The 24,485-nt window shown below is 43.1% G+C and overlaps 1 protein-coding gene across 5 annotated transcripts in view; it reads left to right on the forward strand.

Moving 5' to 3' along the window:
* Positions 1 to 24,485, forward strand: part of EBF1 (EBF transcription factor 1) — a 512,049-nt gene that overhangs the window by 160,164 nt on the left and 327,400 nt on the right. The gene's annotated exons all lie outside the window — the stretch shown is intronic.

Consider the following 24,485-nt stretch of genomic DNA (forward strand, 5'->3'; position numbering starts at 1 on the left):
TGTAGAACCTCAGGCTATTTTTTTCCTGGAATACTTCCTTCCTCTTCCTTTCCTTTCCTCCCATGTGCCAGGGTGGGAAAGGAGTCTGTTTATATTTATTTAAAGAAAAATACCTTTTTGAGTTTATTTGGCTATTTAAAATGTTTATTTTCCTTTAACTGCGTTTGTTTTGGTTTCTGTTTGAGTTGATCCCCACACACTCCTTTGGCTCCGATATGCAAGCTTCTCAGTTGGGGGATGTTTTGGTTGGTTCCCTCTCTGAGGGACCACCGTCTGAAGCCAGGGGCCCGGACCCCATTAAAAGACCCCCCCGGGTCCGAATTATCCAGCATAAATCTGCCACAGTGCCAGGATCTCACTGCTTCACTCTCTCTGCAGCCAGTACTCCCGATCTCTCCTTCCCTCTCAGGGTCCGTCCCTGCAACTTCTGACCAGCTGCGCAAAAAGGCGGCAAAGAAATCAAAGCACCTTAAGGGGGAAGAGCTTTCAAAAAAACTGGTCCCTTTAGGGGTGCTACTCAGCGAGCACCTTCTTATTCAAGCTGTTCCCACCATTTCCCCGGTCCTTCAGGGGGCAGCAGCCATTCTAAATGCCATTACAAGCCCAATTATACAGGGCTCTATATTGGGGGCTAATATACCAGATCAGGGGTCTAGCTTGCTAGCTCCTGACGTGGTAATAACAGCAGCAACCTCCCCTATGGGCCCAATCATCACACCTACAGTGGGCCCAATCCTGCAAGAAATACTGCCTGAGGGCATGATTCTGCCACCATTGCATGACCCGATCCTGCCATTGATTTCTGAATATAATCCTGGTGCAGTTCCAGCGGTACCAGCAATGCCACCATGTGCACCAATCCTGCCGGGTGGGCCACCTGAAATTACACAAGTTCCACAAGCACCTGCTATTCCTGTGGACGTGTCAAGATGGCTAAAGGACTTCATTACCGACAGTAGTGTCTCCCCTTCTGCCTTCTGATTCCAGGATTCCTGAACCTCCTGTCCTCCCAGGTCCCTCTACTCCTTGTCCCAGCACTTCCACCCCTTTCAGGAGACCTTCCAGACCGTCCTTCTCTTCCTCCCCTGATTCAAGTCCCTCGAGGAATGCTATTCCTTTAGGCAAATAAGGTTTTTTCATACTAGACACAGATTTACACGTAAGAGGCGGGTCTCAACTTCATCCTCCTCAGATGGGGCAAGGCCTGATAAACTAAGGGTACCTCCAATTGCCTCTGCCCCCCTCCTGCCCCCCCCTAGCTCCTTTGGTACCAATTTTAACTGCTTCTGACCCTATTCCTGCAGTGCCAGCAGTACCTGTGGCACTGTCCTCTGTTTCTATACGTCAGCATGAGCCTGTCTCCTCTGATTCTGGTTCATCATCTCATTCTGATAAGGAGGAGGGGGAACTGTTGGATGAGCAGGTTTCTCCATCGCTGCCCAGTTCCTCATGGCTGTTTACCATCTCCGAATATGAGATTGTGTTGTCTAAGGCCAAGAGGGCCATTAAGGACGTTTCTAAGGAACCTGAGGCTCAGTCCACTTCTGGATTGGATCGGGAAGTTTTTCCTTCCACCATACCAGCTGCTGCCGCCTTTTCCTTCATTGTTTAAGGATGTCATGTTCACTGAATGGGGAACCCCAGTCGCGTCCAAATCTATGTTGTCCTTCCCTAAGAAACTGTTCAATTTGCCTCCTGATATTATGTTTCTGTTACTGTTCCTCTAGTAGATGCCCTGGTGGCCCAACTGGTTTCTGGGGCGCTGATGAGTAAGGAAGGGGACGAGCAACTTAAGTCACAGGAGGACAAGAAGGCAGATCATCTTCTCAAGAAAGTCAATGAGGCCTCTGCTACGGTCATCAGAGTGGCTGCGACTAACTCCATCTTTGCTAGGGCCTCCATTCTCTGGGCAAAGGAGTAGATCCAGTAAATCCCACCTGAGAACACAAGGTTGTGTCAGGGCGTTCATAAGCTGGCCAAGGCAGCAGCCTTTATGGCTGATTCCAGCTTGGACTGCTTACAACATGACTCCAGGGCCATGACGTCTGGTGTGGCTATGTGCCACCATCTTTTGTTAAAAAATTGGCGGGCAGATCCAAAATCCAAGCTTACCTAGGCAGCCACTCCCTTCCTGGGAGCAAAATTATTTGGAGAGTTCCTGGATCCAGTCCTGGTTGAGACCAAGGACAAGAAGAAGGCTATGCCTTCAGGGCATAGAGATTTCTGCAGGCCCTTCTGAGGCAATACCACCTATTTTTCTTCCTTCCTTCTTTGTAGATGCATGGCAGACCTGATGCTGCTTGCCCAAGTTCTGGGTTCAATGATAGCCTGCATGCCAGCCATTCCTTGGGCTCGCTGGCACTCAAGAGTTCTTCAGTGGCATATTCTCCCCTTCCAGGAGGACCTCATGGAAAAGAGACATGTTCAGGTGCTCCTACCACTCAAGGTTTGTCGCTCATTCCTTTGGTGGCTGTCCCCAGCCCTGACAGAGGGCATTCCACTCGAGATTTCAGACAAGGTGGTAGTGACCACAGATGCGAGCCTGACAGGTTGGAGAGCCCACTGTCAACGACAATATGCACAGGGCAGATGGAAGGAGGAAGACCACCAACACAACATCAATTGGTTCGAGCTGAAGGCGGTCAGGCTCTCCCTTTTGCAGTTCCAGACTCTCCTGCAAGGATCTCACATCCTGATCTGCACCAACAATGTCACCACCAAGGCACATATTAACAACCAGGGGGGCATGAAGTCTTGTGCGCTAATGAAGGAATAATAACTTCTATTTATTTGGGCAGAGAATTGTCTTCTGTTGATTCAGGCAGAGCACTCCGTGGATCAGCGAATTTGCAAGCGGACTTTCTGAGCCGTCAGACCACTGATCCAGTGGAGTGGGCACTACATCCAGATGTGTTCGAGGAAATACCTTGGGTCTGGGGGCCTCCTATTCTGGATCTGTTCACATCGGCTGTCAACAAGCAGCTACCACGCCAGGTTTCTGTGTCCCCAAGCAGAGCAGATAGACGCTCTTGTGTCTCCGTGGCTTCGTGGTCAACTATATGCTTCCCCCCCCCCTGCCGGTCCCAATCATCCACAAGGTGATAAGGAAGTTCATCTTAGAAAGGGCGGAACTCATTCTGGTCGCGCCATTCTGGCCATGTCGGTCTTGGTTCTTGGACCTGTTGATGTTCTCCGCTCAACCTCCTTGGCAGCTTACCCCTTTGCAAAGACCTCTTGTCTCAGGGCCTGCTCTTACATCTGGACCCAGCGTGGCTCTAGTTACATGCCTGGCGATTGAGCACAAATGTCTAGCGAGGAGCGGCTATTCATGCACGGTCCAAAACACTATCATGGCGTCTAGAAGACTGTCAACTATAAGGATCTACCAGACGACGTGGGCTGCCTTCTCATGTTGGGATCGCAGAAAACTCATCAGGCCTTCATCGGCAGGAGTTCCAGAGGTCTTGGCATTCCTTCAGTTGGGTCTGGAGTTAGGCCTGTGGCCTAGCATGCTGAGGTGTCAGCCTTCAGCCCTTGCTTCGGTGCTAGACATTTCTGTTCCTGGTACTTCCAACTTGCATACTCATATCCGGCAATTCCTGAGAGGAGCATCTAATCTGGCTCCACCTTTGGCTCATAGATTTCCTTCTTGGGACTTTAATAAAGTTTTGAATGCCCTCAAAGAGGTGCCCCTAAAATTACTTTCCTTTAAAGTTCTGTTTTTGGTGGCCATAACTTCAGCTAGATGGGTGTCAGAGCTGGCTGCTCTGTCAGCCCATGAAGAATTATGCTTGGTTCAGCCGGACTCAGTTATTTTAAATTTAGACCCTGCCTTTGTCCCTAAAGTGAATTCCGTTTCTCACAGAGTTCAGGAAGTGGTTCTTCCCTCTTTTTGTCCAACCCCTGTTCACCCAAAGGAAAAGCTCTGGCAAACCTTGGATGTTCGCAGGGCTGCACACATTTTCCATAAACGCACCAAGCCATTTAGAAAGTCTGATTCCATTTTTTCCCCTTTCAGCCCTCATCCTTAGGAGCCAGGGCTAATAAGACAACCCTGGCCAGGTGGATCCCAGCACCCATTGCCTTGGCGTATGACTCTTTACACCTTATTCCTCCTGGAGGAATTACTGCACACTCTACACGTAGTGCTTCTACAACAGCAGCCTTTTCAGCTCATGCCTCTCTCGCTGAAATCTGTAAGGTGGCTACCTGGAGTTCAATTTTTCCTTTCAAAAGGCACTACAAGATTCCTTCTCTCTATTCAGACCAGGTGGCCATGGCCTGTACTATCCTACTGCAGGTTGTCTAGATCACCTGCTCCCACCCCTTTTTTCATTAATTCTGCTTGGTCACGTTCCATCGTGAGGATGATCTCCCTATAGTTTGAAAAAGAAAGTTTGGACTTAGCGCAAACAAGTCTTTGTCAGCTATAGGGAGGTAATCTGGCCCACCTGCTGATGGTAAAGGGTTTTGCCAGTTTGGGTGGAAGATTTTGGTCAGACTCCCAGGGTAACTAGTTGGGTTTTGACCATTTCCTGTTATCTTTGCTTCTTCTCGTTCATGACTGTTTACTTCTCTAGTCTTATCTTCTCGACAGTCCCGGAACTGGGGCTTAAGGGGATAGCTGTATGACATGTGACTAGCCTGACAAAGTTGCATTGACCCTGTCTTGGAGTATGTGATGGATATTAACCCATCATGAGGATGACCTCCCTATAGTTGAAAAAGAACCGTTCACGGTAAGTCCAACCTTTCTTTCCATTCATTTTCAAAATTCCCAGCCTGGCTGAGAACGCATCTCACTGAATGTATGCATTCAATGCTGTTTGGAATATCAATGGGTATTATATAGGAATGACTCTTCTCACCCCCTTATATGAGTCAAGTTTTGAATGTTTGAACAAAATAGCAGTCATCAAAATATATGCATATTGCAGTCTGGTGAATAAGCCCACAAAAATTAGCCGCCCACAAAATGTTTTGCTTGCCTCCTTGGGGAAGGTGCAGCAGGGGGTGTTTAGTGGTGGCGGCAGAGCTCCTTTCTTTCTTTGCTTACTAGCAGTAGTTACAGCCGTGCTTGTAGTGCTGATTGTGAAGTTCTCTCCCCATTCGAGAAGTTCTGAGCGAGACTACAATACCCAGAAACATGCACGTCCCCTCAGCAGCTGTACCCCCACAAAGCTCCTGAAAATCATTGCAGCTCCCAGCCCCCCCCCCCATTAGTGCTGGGTGGGCAGTTAAAGGGTCCCCACCACCAGTGCACTACCCAGGGCACTTGCCCATGATCTGATGCCTCCTGGTGCTGGGAGACAGGATTCCCAACATCGGAAATCTCCCTTTTCCAACATGCACAGTCTTAATCAGTAAAAACATAATTGGAGGCAAGGTACTAGTCCAGTTAGGCCATTGCTCTATGCCAAATACACGGCTATTGTGGCTGTATGAAGCTACCTTTTGAATGCACAAATTTGGCCACTTTTTAAAACGTTTTGGATCTTGTGGAAGAAAGTGCCCTCCCACTCTTCAGGCCTTCTGAAAAGGAAGAACCATATACCAAGACCTTAATTTTTCCTTGCCCATGCCCAGAAGTTGGCTGGCACCTTGACAGAGAATTGGAGTGTGCCACAGAAGTGGTAGTGTTTAGGGTGACTTTGTTAGCTGCCCTTTAGCTGGAACTGGGTCTGTCAGAGTCACTCTTTAGGCAGTTATTAATATGCTGTAAACCCTGAAGGAGTCAACAAGACTTTGTAATATGCAGTTTCTGGGGGACAGATCTCTTAATCTTCAAGATGATAAGCAATTCCTGCAGTCAATTCATATTTTATTATGGATACTTTTTATTTAATATTTGACCTCTTAAGGGCTTTTTTCCTAGTCCATTTTCATTAAACTGCATTCCCCCCCCCCAATTTTGTCCATTACTTTTATGTTTTTTATTACTGGGATCTTGTGCAAGGAGAGCCTACAAGGAAAACAATCCTCATTTCTTGGCACTATGGGTTAAAACAAAAGGGTGTAATCTAAACCCCTCTGTAAACAAACATAAAGTGCTTCGTTCACACACAAAGGGAGGGGCAGCAATTCCTTCCAATAATGGCCCATTGTTCCTTTTGAGGTGCCATTTCACAGGCCAGCAACCTTGGAACAGAACCTTTTGGGGTGGGTGGGGTGCCATTTGAAGGGGGCAGCTTAAAATCTTCCATGTACAAGTGGAACAGCATCATACTGGTTTAGATCCTGCCCAAAAGCTTTAAGCGACCATTCTTCTCCAACAGTTATTCACAATGGGTGTGTTATGACCACATCCCAAGGATAGCACAACAGTTTGCATAAGCCTGATTTCTGAAGCATCTGAATTTAGATTTATTTAGTACCACTGAGCAGAGTTCATCTACTCTGTCTGGAACGTTTGTGGTCTGGGCTACTAAGGAGCACAAGTACAATGTGTATAACTGTTTTAGAGCAAAAAGGACACTAAACATATTAGAATTAAAAAGAAATGTGGTTGGTTCTGTTAATGAAACTCTAGACATTAGCTTATTTGAATAACTAGCCGTAGAAAAATGATATTTACTGTTAGAAAGGTATTCTTCTGCCTAAGAAATGGTTTATAATGGAAGTGTAAGAAGACCAGTATCTTAAGCTCCAGATCATTTCTCTTTCAGTACCTGCTAATGATTTTGGAATGTATCTAGATTAGAATAAGTGCACCATGTTGTTGCTTCAGGCTGTTGACTCTGGTAAGGAATTACAATTCACACTCATCAAACCTACTCTGCTGTAGTTGATTATATGATGTGTTCTTTTCTTTGTTGCATTCATATAATAGTGAAATATACCTTCAAGCAGTACTGAAGATGCAGTCTTCCAGTTTACTGTTTAATTAGTTAAACTTTGTCCCATAGCTTACCATCACTAATAGTACTCTAGAGAACAACCTGCCCAAACTGCAGATGGATACTTCCAGCCCTAAGGTATAGCCTCAGAGTACTTTAGGTTATACTGTGAAATAGTTTTGGACTAGAGTATAGAGTCAATTATGCATTCAGGAAGGCTGATAAATGAATGTACCTTTTGGAAAAACATGTAGCTTATGTACACAGAAATGATTTCTCATGTTGCCTCTGGTTCTTCTCCCCCTGCCCTCAGCATTCCATGAAAGCCGACCAAGTAAGAGACAAAGCTTTTCAGTGCAAGTGCCAAGTAGAGTGTTTGTCTTATTTATGCACAGTGCACTGCTCCAATACTAGACATACTGTGGCAAACTCACTTTGTTCAGGAGTGGCCAATATAACTTACAAATAGTCTTCTCATTACCATATCTTAAAAATTATTGCAGAGTTTTGACTTCTTATAATAAAAATGCATGGAACAAGTAGAATAGAAATTCCTTTCTTTAGAAGACAATGAGAACATGTGAACAAAAAATTTACAGAGGTGTTTCTTGAATATAGAGCACACTTTTTAACAGAGCTTGCCTTGAGCTCTCCCCACTTAAGAGGCTGCCGCCTCCTCCTCCTCCTCCTCCTCCTCCTCCTCCTCCTCGTCTTATCACAATTTATCATATCAAATCAGGGTACCATCTCATTTAGTGCATCCATGAGATGAGCCCTCTACAAATGCCTTGAGGAGCAATAATGTTTCTCCCTCTGTGGTTGTTGTCTTGTGAGCCTGGGCGTTTGTGGTTTCTCCTCAGTCATGTTTACATGCAATGCAAGTAAATGACTTCCTGATGGGCCAAATGCTGCTTGAATAAACCCAAACAAATGTAAACACATATCAGGACTATAATCTTGGTGGAAACCTTTACAGGACATACCAATGACATCCTGTTGGAAAGGGAGAAGGGCTTAGATTCCACTTCCCCACCCTCACACCAGCAATCAGTTAAGTGATTCATTTACAGTTCCTATCCAACAATTGGGAACGGTGGCTGACATTCCAGACAGTGTTAGAAATACATAAGAGGAGCTGTGTCCGCGGTAAACTCCTAAAGACATCTCACAAACTCAAGCAAAAGCGCGGTTCTTTGGACTACACTGGCTTTGAGTGGTAGCCCACAGATGTAACAATAAGAGACATACTATCATATGTTGTATCGCAGCAAGTAAGGCATACCAATACACCTCGTAACTACACATTTTTTAATACTGGGTGGAATGTTTTGTTTTTTAAATTAGGTTTTAATGAGTTATAGTACAGTGTTTTAATATCACACAGGATTTTAAGCACAGGTTGTGTTTCCTCTCCTTCAGTATTAGACAATAGTTTACAATATGCTTTCATGGGACAACATTTAATTAAAATATACTAATTTATGTATTTGCTTATTATTTGTATCCCTAAAGCAGTGAAAATTCATGGTGTGATTTTATGAAAAATGTAAATGAGGATGTTAGCTTTGCTAATAAGGTGAAATTAGCATAGTTTTCTTTTAAAAAAACACACTATTTTATTTTTGTAAATTTATAAAAATAATTTAAAAATAAACATTTGTATGCTTGCTCCAATTACATCAAAAAGTGTCTGAGGGCAAGACTTGAGTTTCAAATGCTAGATTTTGAAGCTCATATAAGGTGCTACACTCCATAGGTAGTCCCACAGAAGTCAGGTGCTTAATTTGAATAAAAATAGTAAAGGGAATTTTAAAAAGAAAAGAAAAGCATTGGAACAGAGAGCTGCAGGATTAGACAGTTATGACCCCCCCCTTTCCTTTTTGCCTTTACTAATCTTTATCTGATTAGCTGCAGTTTAAAACTTTTCTTTTTGTTACACTGCATGAATATAGATAAACTTTACATCATTCTTTGCTATAGCGTAATCAGGCAGCATCCAGCATTTGTTGTCGGATTAAAACAAAATGACTGATGGGAAAATAGCATGTTTCTGTCCACTTTTATTTCAGCATGCATATATATCTATATCTATATATCCCTATATATATCCCTTAGTTTCTGATCTTTACAAAAGTTAGTATGACCCATATGAGCCAGCAAGTTATAAAATTCATTTGTCTCTCATCCTCATTTCATAGACCGCGCGGGTAGTGTGTATGGGGTTGCCCTGTGTAATCCTCACAAGAACCCTGTAAGGCAGGCTAGGCTGAGAGGTAATGAGTGGTCCAAGATTGTCTGTTAAGCTTCGTGGCTGAGCAGAGGTTTGAAAGTGCCATCTCCATTATCCGGGAGCAACAATGTGGTTCACTCTGAAAGCGAGTTATTCCAGGAGAGTCACAGAGGCATAATGAAGCTACCTTTTTAAATTGAGGACGTTTGCCTGTTTTCTTCTTTGGCACACTTAATTCATTTAAATGAATAGAAATAAAATTTAAAGGCTTATGGCCTAATGTTTATCATGGATGTCCTAAAAGTATATATTAATGTACTCCAAGGTTTTGGTTAATTCCACATCTCTGGCTTGCATCTATATCTAGCCATATGACAAGAGTTGAAAAATCTCCTAAGACAATCCAAACCTTTCAGTACTGGTATGAAAAAATTACTCTGATTTGAAACCCTGCTATTGGGACAGCTTGTCTTCATGTAGACACTTTTAGGGGACTCTATATTTTTGGAGCAAAGTAACCCATTGAGAGGAAGCCATGGAGATTTAGAATATATGCAGTGCTGGTGATGTAAGTATTGCTATGCACATGGTTCTTATTAATGCAACTCAAACACTACCATTGCTATAGTGATGTGCATGGACCGGGTTAGACTGTTGACTTGTTATCTTTTTAATTGTTATTTATATTTATATTTTAATTGTATTTTTCCCCCTTGTTGTGCTGGTCATAGACCATAATAAACTTTGAACTTGAATGGTTAATGGTTAAAAAACAAGGGGGCAGGGGCGGCAGGGAGGAATGCTGCCGCCCCGAAATCTTTACCCAAAACTGGAGTGCTGGAGGGGGAAAAGCGGCGGGAGGCGTAAGTACAACCCCCCCGCCCTTAAAGCGACCCCCGCACCCGGCATCAGACCGCTCCTCCACGGTCCATGCACATCACTACATTGCTACTCTTAACACTTCACAGTGGCAGGGGACTGAAAAAATGAATATTTATTTGTTCTTACCAATAGTGGCAGCTAGAAAAACCTGGCCACAGTGCTTAGTAGGTATCATAGCACTTTTTAAAATAAGATTTACATGGGTTCAAATCCATGTTTAGTGGCAGATTAAATTATTTTGAAGCATCCATGTGAATCAATGAACATTGAATTTGATGAATTCAAGGGGAGGAGTCAGTGTATTGGGACTTCCAACTACAAACAGACAAACATCTGCCACACAATACACCAGATATAACTGTAGTCGAGAAGAAAGAAAAACAAGTTAAAATAATCGACATAGCAATACCAGGTGACAACAGAATAGAAGAAAAAGAAATAGAGAAAAAAAATACAAAGATTGAAATTGAAAGGCTGTGGCAGAAGAAGATCAGAATAATCCCAGTAGTAATTGGCGCCCTAGGTGCAATTCCAAAACACTTTGAAGAGAACCTCAGCACCATAGGGGCCACAGAAATCACCATCAGCCGATTACAAAAAGCAGCTTTACTGGGAACAGCCTATATTCTGCGACAATATCTATAATAATTACAGCAACAACACTGATAATAAAATTCAGCCATCCCAGGTCCTTGGGAAGGACGATGTCTGGATAAAACAAACCAATCAATAACACCTGTCTGACTGTGTAAACAAAAATAGTAATTAATAATAATAAATTAATAAAATGTTTCCATATAAGTTTCATAAGGGAAAAGGGATCTGTAAACATTCCTGTACTACATGAGAGTGATTGAGACAGACAGAGAGTGAATAAGAATGGATATATTGGGCTATACGTCCATCCACAAATGTGTGTGGAGGATCCCACTGAAATCAGTGAGATTTATCAGCCCGTAACTCTGGAAAAGACTGCAGCTTTAAGAAGGGTAGACCATTTTGAACAAATTGCCTAGTTGAATGAAACAAACCAACATCAGAATTGGTGGTAAACAGTAAATATCAAGATGTGCCCTGAGAGTCTTTTACACATTCTTTCTTTGTTAGTTATTTATATTCACACTTACTCACTTGACTACATTCTTTAGTAAACAGCTTGTGGGCCTTTGCTGTTTTGTTAATGAACTGTCAATAAACACATGGCTTTCTCTTTTTTTTAAAAAAAAGTCAGTTTGAAAGCAAACTGTTTATGCCGTTGAGGCTGAGGATGGAGAAAATAAAAAGCTTGTTGGCTGAAGATGGTTCGTCCTACAACACCACCAGGTTATAGCATGGGACAACTTCCCCCTTAAGCTGCTAGGGATGTGGCAGATTGTTTACAGAAGAAGTGCCAATGATCATTAGGAAGTGTTTCGAAAGAGGGGTGTTGTTAGCAATCTTGACAAAGCAGAAAGAAAAGAACAGAGAGCATGCACATGTTTTGATGTAATGCATCTCTTCCTTATTCACTCGGGGAGGTAGAAATATGGACCAAAGTTGTTTGCTCTACCTTAGAACATCTAAGTTGTTGAGCAATTGTTGTTTTTCCTTCCACTTTAATTTCCTTTTTAAATTATCTACCTTGCTGAAGTGTTTCAATGAGGAAATCATCTCCATTTTTTTAAAAAAAGGATAGCATATGAAAAACAGAGTTGCTATTCCAAATAATGCCCACTTTGAGTGTTCAGTCACTTCCTAATGCTTTTATATGGGAAGAAGAGAGTGCCTATGTAATAAAAGCACATCAAGAGAACTCTTTAATCTTTTGCTGGTTAGACACAGCAGCAAATATCCTGGGGAAAACAGAACAACTTTGGCAAAAACACAGAGGTGACATTTGGCTTCACTGCATTGCATGGCCACCCTGATGTGAGGATCATAGACATGAAATATATGGAAGTTAAATATTGGTGAGATGCTATTATCATAAAATTATTGCAGATCACACTTCCCCAAAACTGTTTTTCAAAATTAGAAGTCGTTCACACGATTGGGTGGGTGGGGAGGGACTGGTTTAACTCACCTTCCCCCCAGGCAATTGCTCCAATTGTGTGCTCCCAGACGATCCACTCTGCATGTCTGCAGTGCAGAGCTCTGGAGGCCGGATGACGTGTCCCAGCCTCTGGAGATCCCACAGTGCACCACATGATATGTGTGATGCATTTCCCCAGGAGACAGGCGCTTTAGGCACCGATCTCTGTGTCCGCTGGGGCTAAACATAGCCCTAGTGAACACAGGATCTAGTAGCCCAGGTTAAGGGAGCGCTTGCTCCCTTAACTTCAGCTAACAGCCAGGTTTGAAAGTGGCAAAGAAAAAAATACCACCCAATGAATGAAGCATAAACAAATGCAAAAAACAATGGTAACCAGTATACATATCAAATATCACAGCTAGGTTTGCAAGTGGGGCTAGGTAGCACTACAGTGTGAGGATTGGGCCCGATCCCAGCGGTTCTCATGCGCAGACTAACCCAGGCTGGGCCTCTTAGTTTATGTCTCATTAGGAGCCAGTTGCACCACCACTTTTCTCCCACCGTTTCTGGATATTTTTCAGTGCTTTGTAGTTAGATCCACAGGAACTCAAATTTTATGGTAAGATGCAATCAGACACTATGAAAAGAACAGACACTAAAAGAAAGGGGGAAAAAATCAACTTTACCATTTTATAATGGTCAAAGAGTCCAGCTCATGTAAATACTTTTCATAGGCTGGAATTCCACTTGGATTTAATTGCTATCTCATTTCAATAGATAAAAAAGCTACCATTGTTGAGGGGGAAAGCTTTTGGATTAATTATCCAGTTTGTGTTATTATTTTCTCTGTTGTAGCTACAGGTGGGAAACATTGTTATAACAATTATGGACCTGATAATAGAGCACAATAGATGTGAGTAGTAGGACCTGATTTACTGAGAAGATGATGAACACAATGTGCTGTCAAATCCTTCTCCATCTATAGCATGGAGTGGCCCTGGGAGCAGGGATGGCTGTATTGAGTTGGAGGCAAGCCAGAGAGTTGAGGTGATTTATACAGGGGCAAGGAAGGCGGGTGGCAGGCAGCAGCAGCAAACAGAAGCGAGTCTGACATTGTCTCTGTGTGAGGCCTTAGTGCATGACCTGCTCTAGCCCATTGCTGTGCTTTGGCCAGAGTTACTGGTGGTGTGCAGATAAAATCCACCTCTGGTTGGATTGTATCATGCACGGGTGCGCACGCGCACACGCGCACACACACACGGTAGCTTCACAAAATCATTGCAATAAGGCTGTACATAGCGCTCATTATCAGGATTATTATCAGTGCTGACCCAGTTCCAGTAATGATTGAATAATGCATTCAGTCATCATTGCAGTTTACATCACATCCAGCCGATACATCAGTATTGGCTAGATGCAGCATATGGGGGGTGGGTTACATTTAAGGAAGATCTGGCATTCTGTGAAGAAAGTGGCTGCTCAGAAGGCAGCTATGATGGCAGTGATTCAAACAGCTGCATTTCCCTTCACTGTACCACCTTGGTTCAAATGCACCTTGGCCAGAAGCAATCTATTTCTCCATGTCAGCATCATCAGGAGAAGGCATAACCTCTCTAAATGCCTTCCTGGAAGCGGTGATGGGCTGGATGCAGGATAAAAAACTGAATCCTGGTAAGATGGAGGCATTTATTGATCAGGGTCAGAAGTCTGGAGATGGGTTTGATCTGCCTGTTTTGTTTGGGTTCTTTCCCCAGAAGGAGCAGGTACATCATCTGGGGATGCTTCTGGACCCCACCCTTTCCCTGGTGTCCCAGGTTGAGGTGGTGGCCATAGGTGCTTTCTGTCAGCTCCGGCTGATATGCCAGTTGTGTTTCTTGAGTTAAATGACCTCAGAATGGTCATACATTTGCTGGCAACCTCCAGACTTAACTACTGCAATGTGCTCTATGTGGAGCTGCCTTTATACAGAGTCTGGAAACTGCAGCTGATCCAGAATGCGGCAGCCAGGTTGGTCTCCAGGTCATCTCGGAGATACCATATTACTTCAGTATTGAAAGAGCTACACTGGCTGTTGATAGGTTTCTGGGCAAAATACAAGGTACTGGTTATAATCTATAAAGCCCTAAACAGCTTAGGGCCAGGGTATTTAAGAGAATGAAGCTATTCTCACAAGCCAGCAAAACTGGGCTAAGGAAGCCCAGCTTGGTTTTTGCTCGCACGTGAGAACCAGAGGGCTCAAGGGCAAGGATGGTGGATCCACGGTGGCAAGCCCGCCTATGTAGCCACTGCCTTGAGGGAAGTTAATAGAGAGAGTGCTCCGTTAACTTCATTAAATTGATCGTGTGTCAGCCGCAGGTGCTCACAGCCGTGGTGGGCATACTCGGGGAGAAGGGAGGGGGGATGCGGAATCCCAGAAATGCACTGTGCACTTGCACAGTGCATTACTGGGCCTCCGGGAGGGCAGGGCACTGCATAGCGGCACTTCCCTGTGCCCAACTGCTGGAACTGCCAGGTGAGCCATGGCTGGGCACGGGAGCACTGGAGACAAGCTGCCACTCGTCTGGGTGGGTGATTTGCCTGTCCAGAGCCCAAAGGAGGATGGTCTGTGTGGAGGTAAGCGCTTTCGGGCTTCCTCCCTGCAAACGAAGGTAGCCCTTCCCACTTGGTTGTGGGAAGAGCTTCAATGTCGTCTTTGCCATAAACCACACTGTCTAATTACATCATCAGGAAAGGTTCGTCTGCAGTTGCCAACAGCTCATCTGGTGGCTACTCAGGGATGGGCCTTCTCTGTTGCTGCCTCGAGGCTTTGGAATGTGTTACTTGCTGAACTTTTAAAAAGTCTTTAAAGATGCATAAGTTCACCTAGGCTTTTAATTAAATACTCTTTTAATAGTTCTTAACATTGTTTTAAAAATTTAAATTGGAATTTTGTAACCTTTTATTCTGTTGTAATTTGTCTTCTTTTACTGTAAACCACCCAAAGAGATAAGTTTGGGGCAGTATACAAATACATTAAATAAATAAATAAAATATCTTATTGTAGTATTAATTTAGGAAAACTTGTGTGATCAGTGCATCCCAGTAGCACAGTGTTCTGGTATGATGAAGTGGTTCATAGATCTTGTAGAACTAGTGTAGACTACAAGAAAACCTGGACTTGTCTTTATAAAGACATCCACCACCTCTCAGTCTAGATTGTCTATTTTTTGCATTATATTTCTTTTCAAAGATGGTGCTGGCTCTAACTGCATGTGTCATCCACTTTACTTTGGCTGTAATTTGTAAGCACTTTGGGGCATGGAAAATTTATTTTGTGTTAAAAACAGTGATCTAAATGTTGGGGATGGTCTGTTCCATACAGAGGTGCTCTTAGCCCTGGACTTTGGGGCCGAAGTCCAGGGCTTCCACACCTCCGGGCCCCCCCCAAACCTCTTTAGTCTGTCTCACGTGGTGTGGTTTGTACCCTCAAGAACCTACGTGTTAAAAAATGATGCTTAAGTTGTGGGGGGTGGGAGGGCTCCAAAGACCTTTAGGTCCGGGCTCCAAAATTACCTAGGTGCACCTCTGGCTCCATATTGCTGAACATATCATTATTACTGCATACTGCCCTATGGGCAGATCTTCTCTACAAGCTGTGCTGAAATAACTGAGCTGTTGCATACAGTAAAGTTGTTCACACGACCTTTAAGTGGAGTGGTGTAGTGGAGAGGGAAGGCAGCAGCATCAGCTGCAATCCTGGCGCTTCACGTGAGCAGCCATACCGCAGTAGGGCTGCTTGTGTGAACAGCCTTTATATGTAATGACTGCATGCGATTGTTCCCATTAATTTCCAGTGGCACCTCTTTAGAAGAGGTTCTTGATAGATTATTTATACCCTTTATCTTCATTCTTCACCAGCACCACCACCTCAAGAATAATATTGTTAATTCATAATGATTCATGCATGACTAGAAGATTTTTGCAGTTGTGCCAATACTGTAAGCTGTACTCAGCAAGGTTAGGCAACTTAAATCCCATGGTGTGCAGAATGGCAGTAGTTGTGGTGTGTACATCTATCATTGTATATCGGCCCATTTATATACTGGTGGTGTATGTTTCTGTACATCATGCTTTTCATGTCTGCATGTGTACTTTCATGTCTGATATATCATCAATTCTATATATCATGCTAGGGTTTCTTGTTTAATTGTTCTTCACATCTTTGCTGGAGTTTGGAATCCTTCAGAAATATTACTGAGAACCTCTCAGTATTCCTGCACTTTTTTTCTTTTTAAAAAATGCATTTTTTTTATTAAAGAAAAAGTCGAGTCTAACTCACAAATGCATCCTTTTTCTCATGTATATTTGATACAAGGCTCCAGCCTAATCTGATAAAGTGCACTTTGCCTGTGGTGTCTTACAATAAGCTGGCTGCATTAGTGCCGGGAAAAATCAATACCGATTTATAATTTACCATCGCAAAAACCTATCACTTTTTATGACCCTCCATCCTGGCTCATTAATATTACATTAAAACACACCCACACCCACTGCAACAGGATGAAACTGTGGGCTTGTCAAGCTTGCAGTAGTAAAGAAACCTTTCATTGGTCTTAGTTTGAAAAATCAAGGCCAGAAGTTGTTCAGTTACTCTAGTTGTTGTTTTTTAAATTGAAGTCTGTTTTGATTTTTTTTTAATGCAACTTGGTAATAAATATATTATTTTGACTGCTAGATATTTCCCTTTGATACTTGATAAATTCCAAGGGTAGAAAATACTGCTTTCATAAAATGAATACCATCTGATCTACATTGACAGAACTTGGACCTTCTCTAGAAAGCCTTCTGTGTTTTATTATTATTATCATCGTTATTATTATTATTATTGTTTTGTGGTGTTAGAAATTACTAAATTATATTCAGCAATGGCATTTCTCTTTTTTTCTGCGGTATTACTCAAATTATAATTAGATGATAAGATCAAGTCGGTCATAGGCAAGAGGGATACTCCCCTGGTGTCAGCCGTTTAGGGGCCATCTTATGGTCGTCTGGGGCATCCTAGCTCAATCCCCTGCCATTTTGGGAAATGACTTGCCAAGATTATGTGGGGAAAATAGGAGTCGTGATAACTTCAGTTAAAAGGAGCGTTTGAGGAATGTGTGTACACACTAACCTCCTGCTTACAGTATAGATGTGGATATGCATACATGATACTTATATAAATAAGGAAACAGCCATTTCAGGCCTCACACAGGTGGTAAGGCTGTGCCTGGGCTATTGCACTTCACGCTGTATGTGGAGGTTCCTGTGATTAAATGCTCTCCAATAAAAAGAAAGATTCCTAAAGAACATCATATAGGTGGAATGCTTCTTCTGGATATTAAGTTTTCCTTGTGGAGGTAATGTTTTGTATGGAAGGACATTTGATAACGTCACCCCCCGACTGGTGAACTGAAGTGGTACAGCTCAGTCTTCTGTGGGTTGGTTACAAACTCTCGTAACAACTGAGCCTCAGAGGAAATGGGTAATATAATCAATGATATTTCCTTTCCCCCTCTTTGTTTTTTAATCTTCTTTTCCTTGACCAGATTCACCTGATTTGTGCTTTTATTCTGTTGACTACAAGAAGGACAGAAGACCGACACTAATGCTAAAATGCTGGGCACACTATTCTATTATTCTAAGGAATCCTCACAGACCATGTCTGTGCTAAAACAAAACCAAAAAATGCAGTCCGTTTGTTATACATTTTTAGAAGCACAACCAAAACAATACTTGTTCCCCTGCAAAGTGAATTAAAGCAGTTCCACGCTCATATGTTTTTGGATTCCCAGAGCCCTTCATATCTAAATTCATTCCAGATAATGTCTAAAATAACAGTGTCAGTGTTTATGGTGGCTTGCAAAAGGTGCTCTTTATTTAGTTGCCAGGGGATATCCCCTCCACCCACACTTGTTAATATCACAAGGATTCTAACTTCACAGGATGATATGTTCTCTTCTCATAGCTGTATTAAATGTGAAGGAATAAATAGATAAACAGAAGTTTTAAAAAAGAACACAGATGAAATAGAAATCGGAAATTCAGTGTGTTCTCAAGTGTGCAGTAGATGCACACCATGCAGCAAGTACATGTCGTGATTGGGTTTTTAAAAGACGTTCGCCTCCCCACTGACTGACAGGGCCTATTGATTTTTTAGGTTTCTGCCGTCATCAGTTTTCAGCCTCACAGCGGCCATATGTCGAGGTCAGGGCGCACAGGGGCTCAGCCAGGCAGCCTTCGCCACATCCAAAAGTGAAGGGCCGCTGAAAGAAAATCAATCATGTCATAAGTGGGAAGCATCAAAATTTTTCCCTCTGTATGGCCGAGGCCCATCAGGCTGTCTCCGCTCAGTAGCTAAGGTTAGGCATCTGTCAAGTCAACCTAGGTGAAAAGTATTAGAAATGCCAGTTAACCCATGGAAAGGCTGAGCCATGTAGAGCTTTCTTTTCCCTTTGTTTGGCTGCCAAATATGACAAGGTTAGCATTTCCACTTAATTTTTGAGACAGAAATTTCACTCACCTCTCTCTCAGTTAATCTGCAACATGGACTGTGTGCTGTGTGAGATTTTGGCAAATGGTTATTTAAAAAACCAATGTGATCTAATGTTATACCTTAGTAGATCATTATAAATTTTATATAACCATTCCCATTTTACAGCTGTAATAACGAAGGCTGAGAGAGAGAGAAATTTATTTGGTCATTGACCAGAAAAAATTTACAATAAAACAGTACACATTTTACAAATAATATAACAAAACTTGGCCACACCAGAGATAATGTCATTATCCACATTAGTTAAAAGATAATTTAAGTAAAATTCACCAGACCGGCCAGGCAAACTATCTATCATAGGAGATAAAAGTCTTGAACGGGGTTCACTATAAAAATCACAATGAATGATAATATGCAAGGTGGATTCTATAGCCCCTTTACCCCAGATTATACGACATGGGCAAAGTCGTAAAGATAGTGTACCTGCCTTCCAATACTGCTGTGGGAAGAACAGTAAGGCTGAAATATAAGGCCCATTCAGACATTATTTAATGGAGGCTGTACTCAGATATACAGCTTCTGAAGATAACTCAGTGTGTCACTCACTAATTCGTGAGAACTTGGTGTGTCACTCACACTTAACAGTGTTCGTCTGAAGAGACAAATGCTGTAAGCAAGATGGTGGGTTCTTCCATGATTGGGATGCTCAGGTTTCTGAGCCTCCTAATCACAGAAGTGCCTGTTGTCATACTTACAGCGTTAGTCTCTTCTGATGAACATTCTAAGAGTGAATGACAGAAATCAGTGAACGAGACACCAGGTGGGACTTCCAACACATTTTCAGTCCCTGTTAAATAATATCTGGCTATCGTGACTTGCCTAAGGACATTCAGTAGCTCCAGTTGAAAGCTTTGTTTGCAATCCAGAGCTGCTTAGCAAATGGGCCTCCCTATCCTATAGTGGTTACGATAGTTTCCCTCATGCAGTGGTGGCTGCTGCCAGTTGGGACTTGGAGGCAGAAGGCAGGAGGGAGCTAGGCAGAACCATAGACGGGGCTAAGAGTAGGCAGGTCCAACCCTGAGACAAGTTAAAAAGAAGTGGAAGGGCAGTTGCCAGCCCATGGTTTTCTTCAGTCTGTAAAGTTGTTTGTCTCCACCAAAATCTCCATCATTCATACCAGCCCTTGGCAGCCGGCTGTTTAGTGCTAAATTTACCCTTTACATGGCAGAAAATAAAGAGGTAGACTGGTTAATTGTAGGTGCCAGTGTGAAAACTCTCTCCCTCCCGTCCCCCCTCCCTTCCCCATGCCTTTTCTTCCCTTCAGTAGCTCCATCCTTCGATCAGGATTGTTTCCATTTCTCCCCCTCCTTGCAATCGTAGCCTTCTCCCCATGCAGGACTAGGCTAAGAAGACCACCTGAAGTGGGGGGCAGTTTGGATTTTTGAGCATCTATTTGCATCTTCACTGCATTTCCAAGTTTCACACTGCTTGAAAATACAAGGTATTTGTCCCCACCCGCACACACAGAACCCACTAGTTTCTTCTCTTCTCACAAATACACACATGCATACTTAAAAAAACAACAACAACACCCCTCAATAAAAACATTTCTGGGATATGTCTTTAGGCTGCAATCTTGTGTACACAACTTACTTGGGAGTAAGCCCCCATGAGTTCATTGGGTTATTCTTGGAACTGGCTGCAATTCAATGCAACATTTACTTCATCAGATTTGAAAATGAAGCCATATAGATCACAGACCTGACCAATAATTTGTGCTCAAGATCTCCTTTCAATACTACTACCACTCACCAAAACATGTTTTTAAAAACCTCAAAATAACCAACCAAAAGCAAACAAAAACTGATATAAGGACAAGTGCAAAAGAAGACAAGTGCAGCTACTTGACTATTTTGGACTTGCCTGGTTTCCAAGCTGTGCCTGTTAGGTTGCTCATAAATAGAAGGCAATAAATCTCAGAATTCTTAAAAATTAAAACAACAACAAAAAGTATTTCTGTATTAAAGACACACATTTCAGACTGGATAAGTTTGAAATTGTCCAATTTGTAATTTAATTTTAATTTAATTTAAAATACCATGTTTTATTTGGTAGCTTAAAAAAACCCTCCCTCCTTCCAGAGAAGTGAGTAAGAGAAATATGAGGGAGCTAGCAATAGGCTTTCCTTAAAATCTCAGAAAAAGGGGCGGGGGGCGGGGGCGGGGAAGGAGGTGGCTGTTTGTAATGAAAAGAAGACCTCAGAGGAAATGTTCTGGGATTCATTCCACCATATCCAATCCCTTTCTTACCCTTTTCTAGATCTTGGAATGTTACTAAGATTTGCTAGCAAAATTTTAAGACAAAAGAAAGAAAGGAAAAGAGAAAAGCTCTCAGGGGCATTCCCAGTCAGGGCTTTTAGCTTGCTTTTCCACCAGAATGGAGGGTGTGCATTCACACATCGGCCAGATTCACGCTGAAGTACTTGAAAGATATCGGGGAGCACTTCACACACAATTTGGGTTTTTCATTTGGCATTAGAGCCTAGCTTGATTTATGTCCAGGGTTAAAAAAAAATCCACTTTTTTGCATTGGGGTTGTTTTGTTTTGTTTGTGTGTGTGTCAAATTTGAACTTGCAGTAAACCTACGGTAAAGCCTGCTGTCTGGGAAAGCTCCAGCAAATGCTGGAGAAATCCAGTGCCTTCTTAGAGCTTGGTTGGGCTTCTGCCTTTTCTGAACTCAATTTGCTTGCAGACTGAGTGCCCTCATTTTGCACAAACTGCAACTGCATTTCACAAAAGATGGAACACCAACACAATGTGCTCTCGCTAATAAACATGGGTCTTCCTACTTGCTTCCAGACCCATTCAAAAACTGTGCTTGCCTCCAGGTGCTCCTGATTAGTGATTAGGTAAATCAATTGTAGCTGAGCCTTTTCTTATTGACTGAGGCTCCTGGAGGACTAGCCCACCTTGCGACAACAAAGAAAAAGCTGATTATTGGCTAGGAGGCTTTTTAATATTAAAATTGGGGAGGGAATTCTTATGCTAATGTTATCCATCAAGGGCACAGTGCCTGGATGCCACCATAGCCACACAAACTGCAGGTCCTGGAGCAGTAGTTTTGAGATATAGAGATGATGCATGTGTTACTGAATTCAAAATAATGCCTGCAACTTATAGTTAGATGAGTAACATGGAAGCTACAGGTGGAGATCTTTAGGGGGGCTGTGCCCACTTTGCACCTACATAGGACCCACCACTGCCCTCATGCAATAGTTTGTGCTTGTGAAGCTGCCCCTTATGTTAATGTCAAAATTTAAAGCCTGCAAAGCCTTTGCATGTGAAGGAACTATACACATCTGATTCAATGAGGCTGTTTTCACATGCACCCTAACCCAGGCTAGGGAATCCCAGCCTGGATTAGGCTGCTCGTGAGAACTACTGGGATTGGGCCAGATCCCAGCAGGGCAGCAACGCTTAGCCCAGCTTTTAAACCTGTCTCTTAGCTGGGGTCAAGGAGCGAGCCCTTAACCTGGCCTCTGGGATTGTGTATTCCCTGGGGCTATATTCAGTCCCAACGGACACAGAAACGGGTGCCTAGAGAACCTGTTTCCTGGAGAAATCCCCCAATGCATTGTGCATGTTGCATAATGCATTGTGGGATATCTGGAGGCTGGGACGCATCGTCCCAGCCTCCAGAGGAGCTTCACGCTTGTCTGGTGGGAAGGTGAGTTCAACCAGCTTTCCTACCCGCCCACTCGCTGCCCTGCCCTCCCTGTCGTGTGAACGACCTCATAGTGTGTTCAAGGAACTTCAGGAGCAGAGGGAGCATTTCAAAACCTGGACATGGATCAAGTTAACCATTCTCTTAACCATTGGGTCAAGTTAACCAGTCTCTCCACAAAGCCAATTTGTGGATGCATTTATATATACACAGACATTTTCCTTCTTTGGGGAACTCAGCAATGTTGTGTATATCTGCATCCCACCAAAAGTGATTCTGGTTGCCTGTTTAATTAAGATTATGTGAATTTTCACTTTCTTGGCATAAAGGACTTTGATCATCACGGAACAGACACTACTTGTTTTGTTGCTATAACTGATGAAGATGTACTTTGTGTGAAAGTATATTGCTGTGTTGTATGATTATAATATTTCTCTCTTTGTTCAATTTAAAATCCATACAATTAGATTATGCAATTATGCTGAATAATCAATGTCCCCTTTCTTTTTCAATTCTTTATACTAAGGCTATTTCAGAAAGAAAAAACTCATCTGTGTATGTCCACTAAATGTGAAATACTGCTTAGGTTATAGGCTGGGATATTTAAGAAGATCTTTTCAAGGATTTTGTTTGCCGGTTGTACATTCAAAGAATAAAGGCCATCAGTAAAGAGTAAAGATGAGCATGAACTGCAGTTTGAACCATGGTTTGAGCATTTGGGGGGCAGGGGGACCGGGAACTTTAAGAAACACGAGAGCAGATCCTTATCTGCTCTCCACTGCCCTATGCAGCTTCTGGTGCACGTTCCAATAACTCCCATGCAATGCCAGCACGCACATGGCATCCGCACATTTGTGGATGCCATTTGCATGGTCAGCATGGTGTTGCTGACTACGCAAATGGCACCCATGCATGCCCCAATGCCATGTGCATGCTGGCACTGAGTGGGGTTATTTGAACACTCGACTAGCCACCCCTGCATGGGGCGGCAGAGAGCAGGTAAGGACCTGTTCTCCTGTTCTTTAAAGTTCCCAGTCCTCCTGCCCCAAAAGTGCTCAAACCGCAGTTTGTGCACATCCCTAGTAAAGAGGCTGCTTTCACATATATGAGCAGTTCATTGCAGAATAAATTTGTGCAAAGCTTTGATCTTGGAAATGACTGACAGAGAGTTGAAGTCAAATACAATCAGGTTTATTTAGGGTTTTAGGGGTACAAAAAGGAAATCTTGATTAGCAAGCAACACAGTATTAACTAGCAAAATTAACCAGGCTAATAATATCAATAATACTAGCTTGAAAGTTTACAAAGAGGCATTTTAGCTTGAGATCAATTAAATCCACTCAAGGCTGACTAGAGAAATGGCTGAACAGCTTAGACTTAAAGGAGAGTAGGAAGAGAGGGGAGAAAGCAATTTCAGAGTATAGATTAGTATAACTAATTCCTTCCGATGGAGTATTTGAACACTTGTTGCTCAGCCAATGCTGAGGGGCGTATCTCCCCAGGAACAGGATATTCCCAGAAAGCAGGATACAGGTGTGGGGAGTACTTGGCTATTCCTGCTTAAGGAATAACTCATGTCTGCTTCAGCATCCTCACCTGGTCTTAAACAGAGAGGAGAGGATGTGGGCTAGCCTCCACTTTCAGTTTTGTGTTAGGCTTGACCTGAGGTTACCTTTCCCATTCTATTTGCTAAGCGACTTACCCTAGGAAGTCAGCCTATGTAAGCAAATGGTGAGCCCACGATCCCTTGAGTTCAGAGAATCCAAAATGGAAACTATAAGCCTGTAGCTCCAGATAATGTGTAAAGGTGCTGCGGGAGCCCCCAAACAGGCTATCTTAGTAGGCTGTCTTAGTCAGGCATGCCCAACTTACAACTCACCAAACCAAATGTAGTTCAGCAACAGACTGGCCAGGCCTATGTTATATCAATCACGATTGTCCCAAAGTCCTTTACTGTGCTCCTTTCTCTGCACCCCATGCAAACCCATGTAAACCTAGCCCTGTGTATGGAGTATTCCTTTTTCTGAATGATTTGGTTAGGTGGTGCGACTGCAATGGCACCATTACTCATGGCACTGTGCCAAACACCATGGAAAATGTGCTAGGCTAGAAGGACATTCACATGACTGGGAGGGTGGGATGGCAGGGGGTTGGGGGGTGGGGGCTGCACTTCACTTACTTTCCTCCCAGACAACCACTGTAGAAGCTTTAGGAGCACTGCTGTGCACCCAAACCATCCATGCTGTTCCACTGCAGTGTGGTCCTCTCAAGGCTGGGATTCATTGTCC

The sequence above is a fragment of the Hemicordylus capensis genome, chromosome 2 (genome assembly GCF_027244095.1).
Source record: "Hemicordylus capensis ecotype Gifberg chromosome 2, rHemCap1.1.pri, whole genome shotgun sequence".
In the NCBI taxonomy this organism is placed as follows: domain Eukaryota; kingdom Metazoa; phylum Chordata; class Lepidosauria; order Squamata; family Cordylidae; genus Hemicordylus; species Hemicordylus capensis.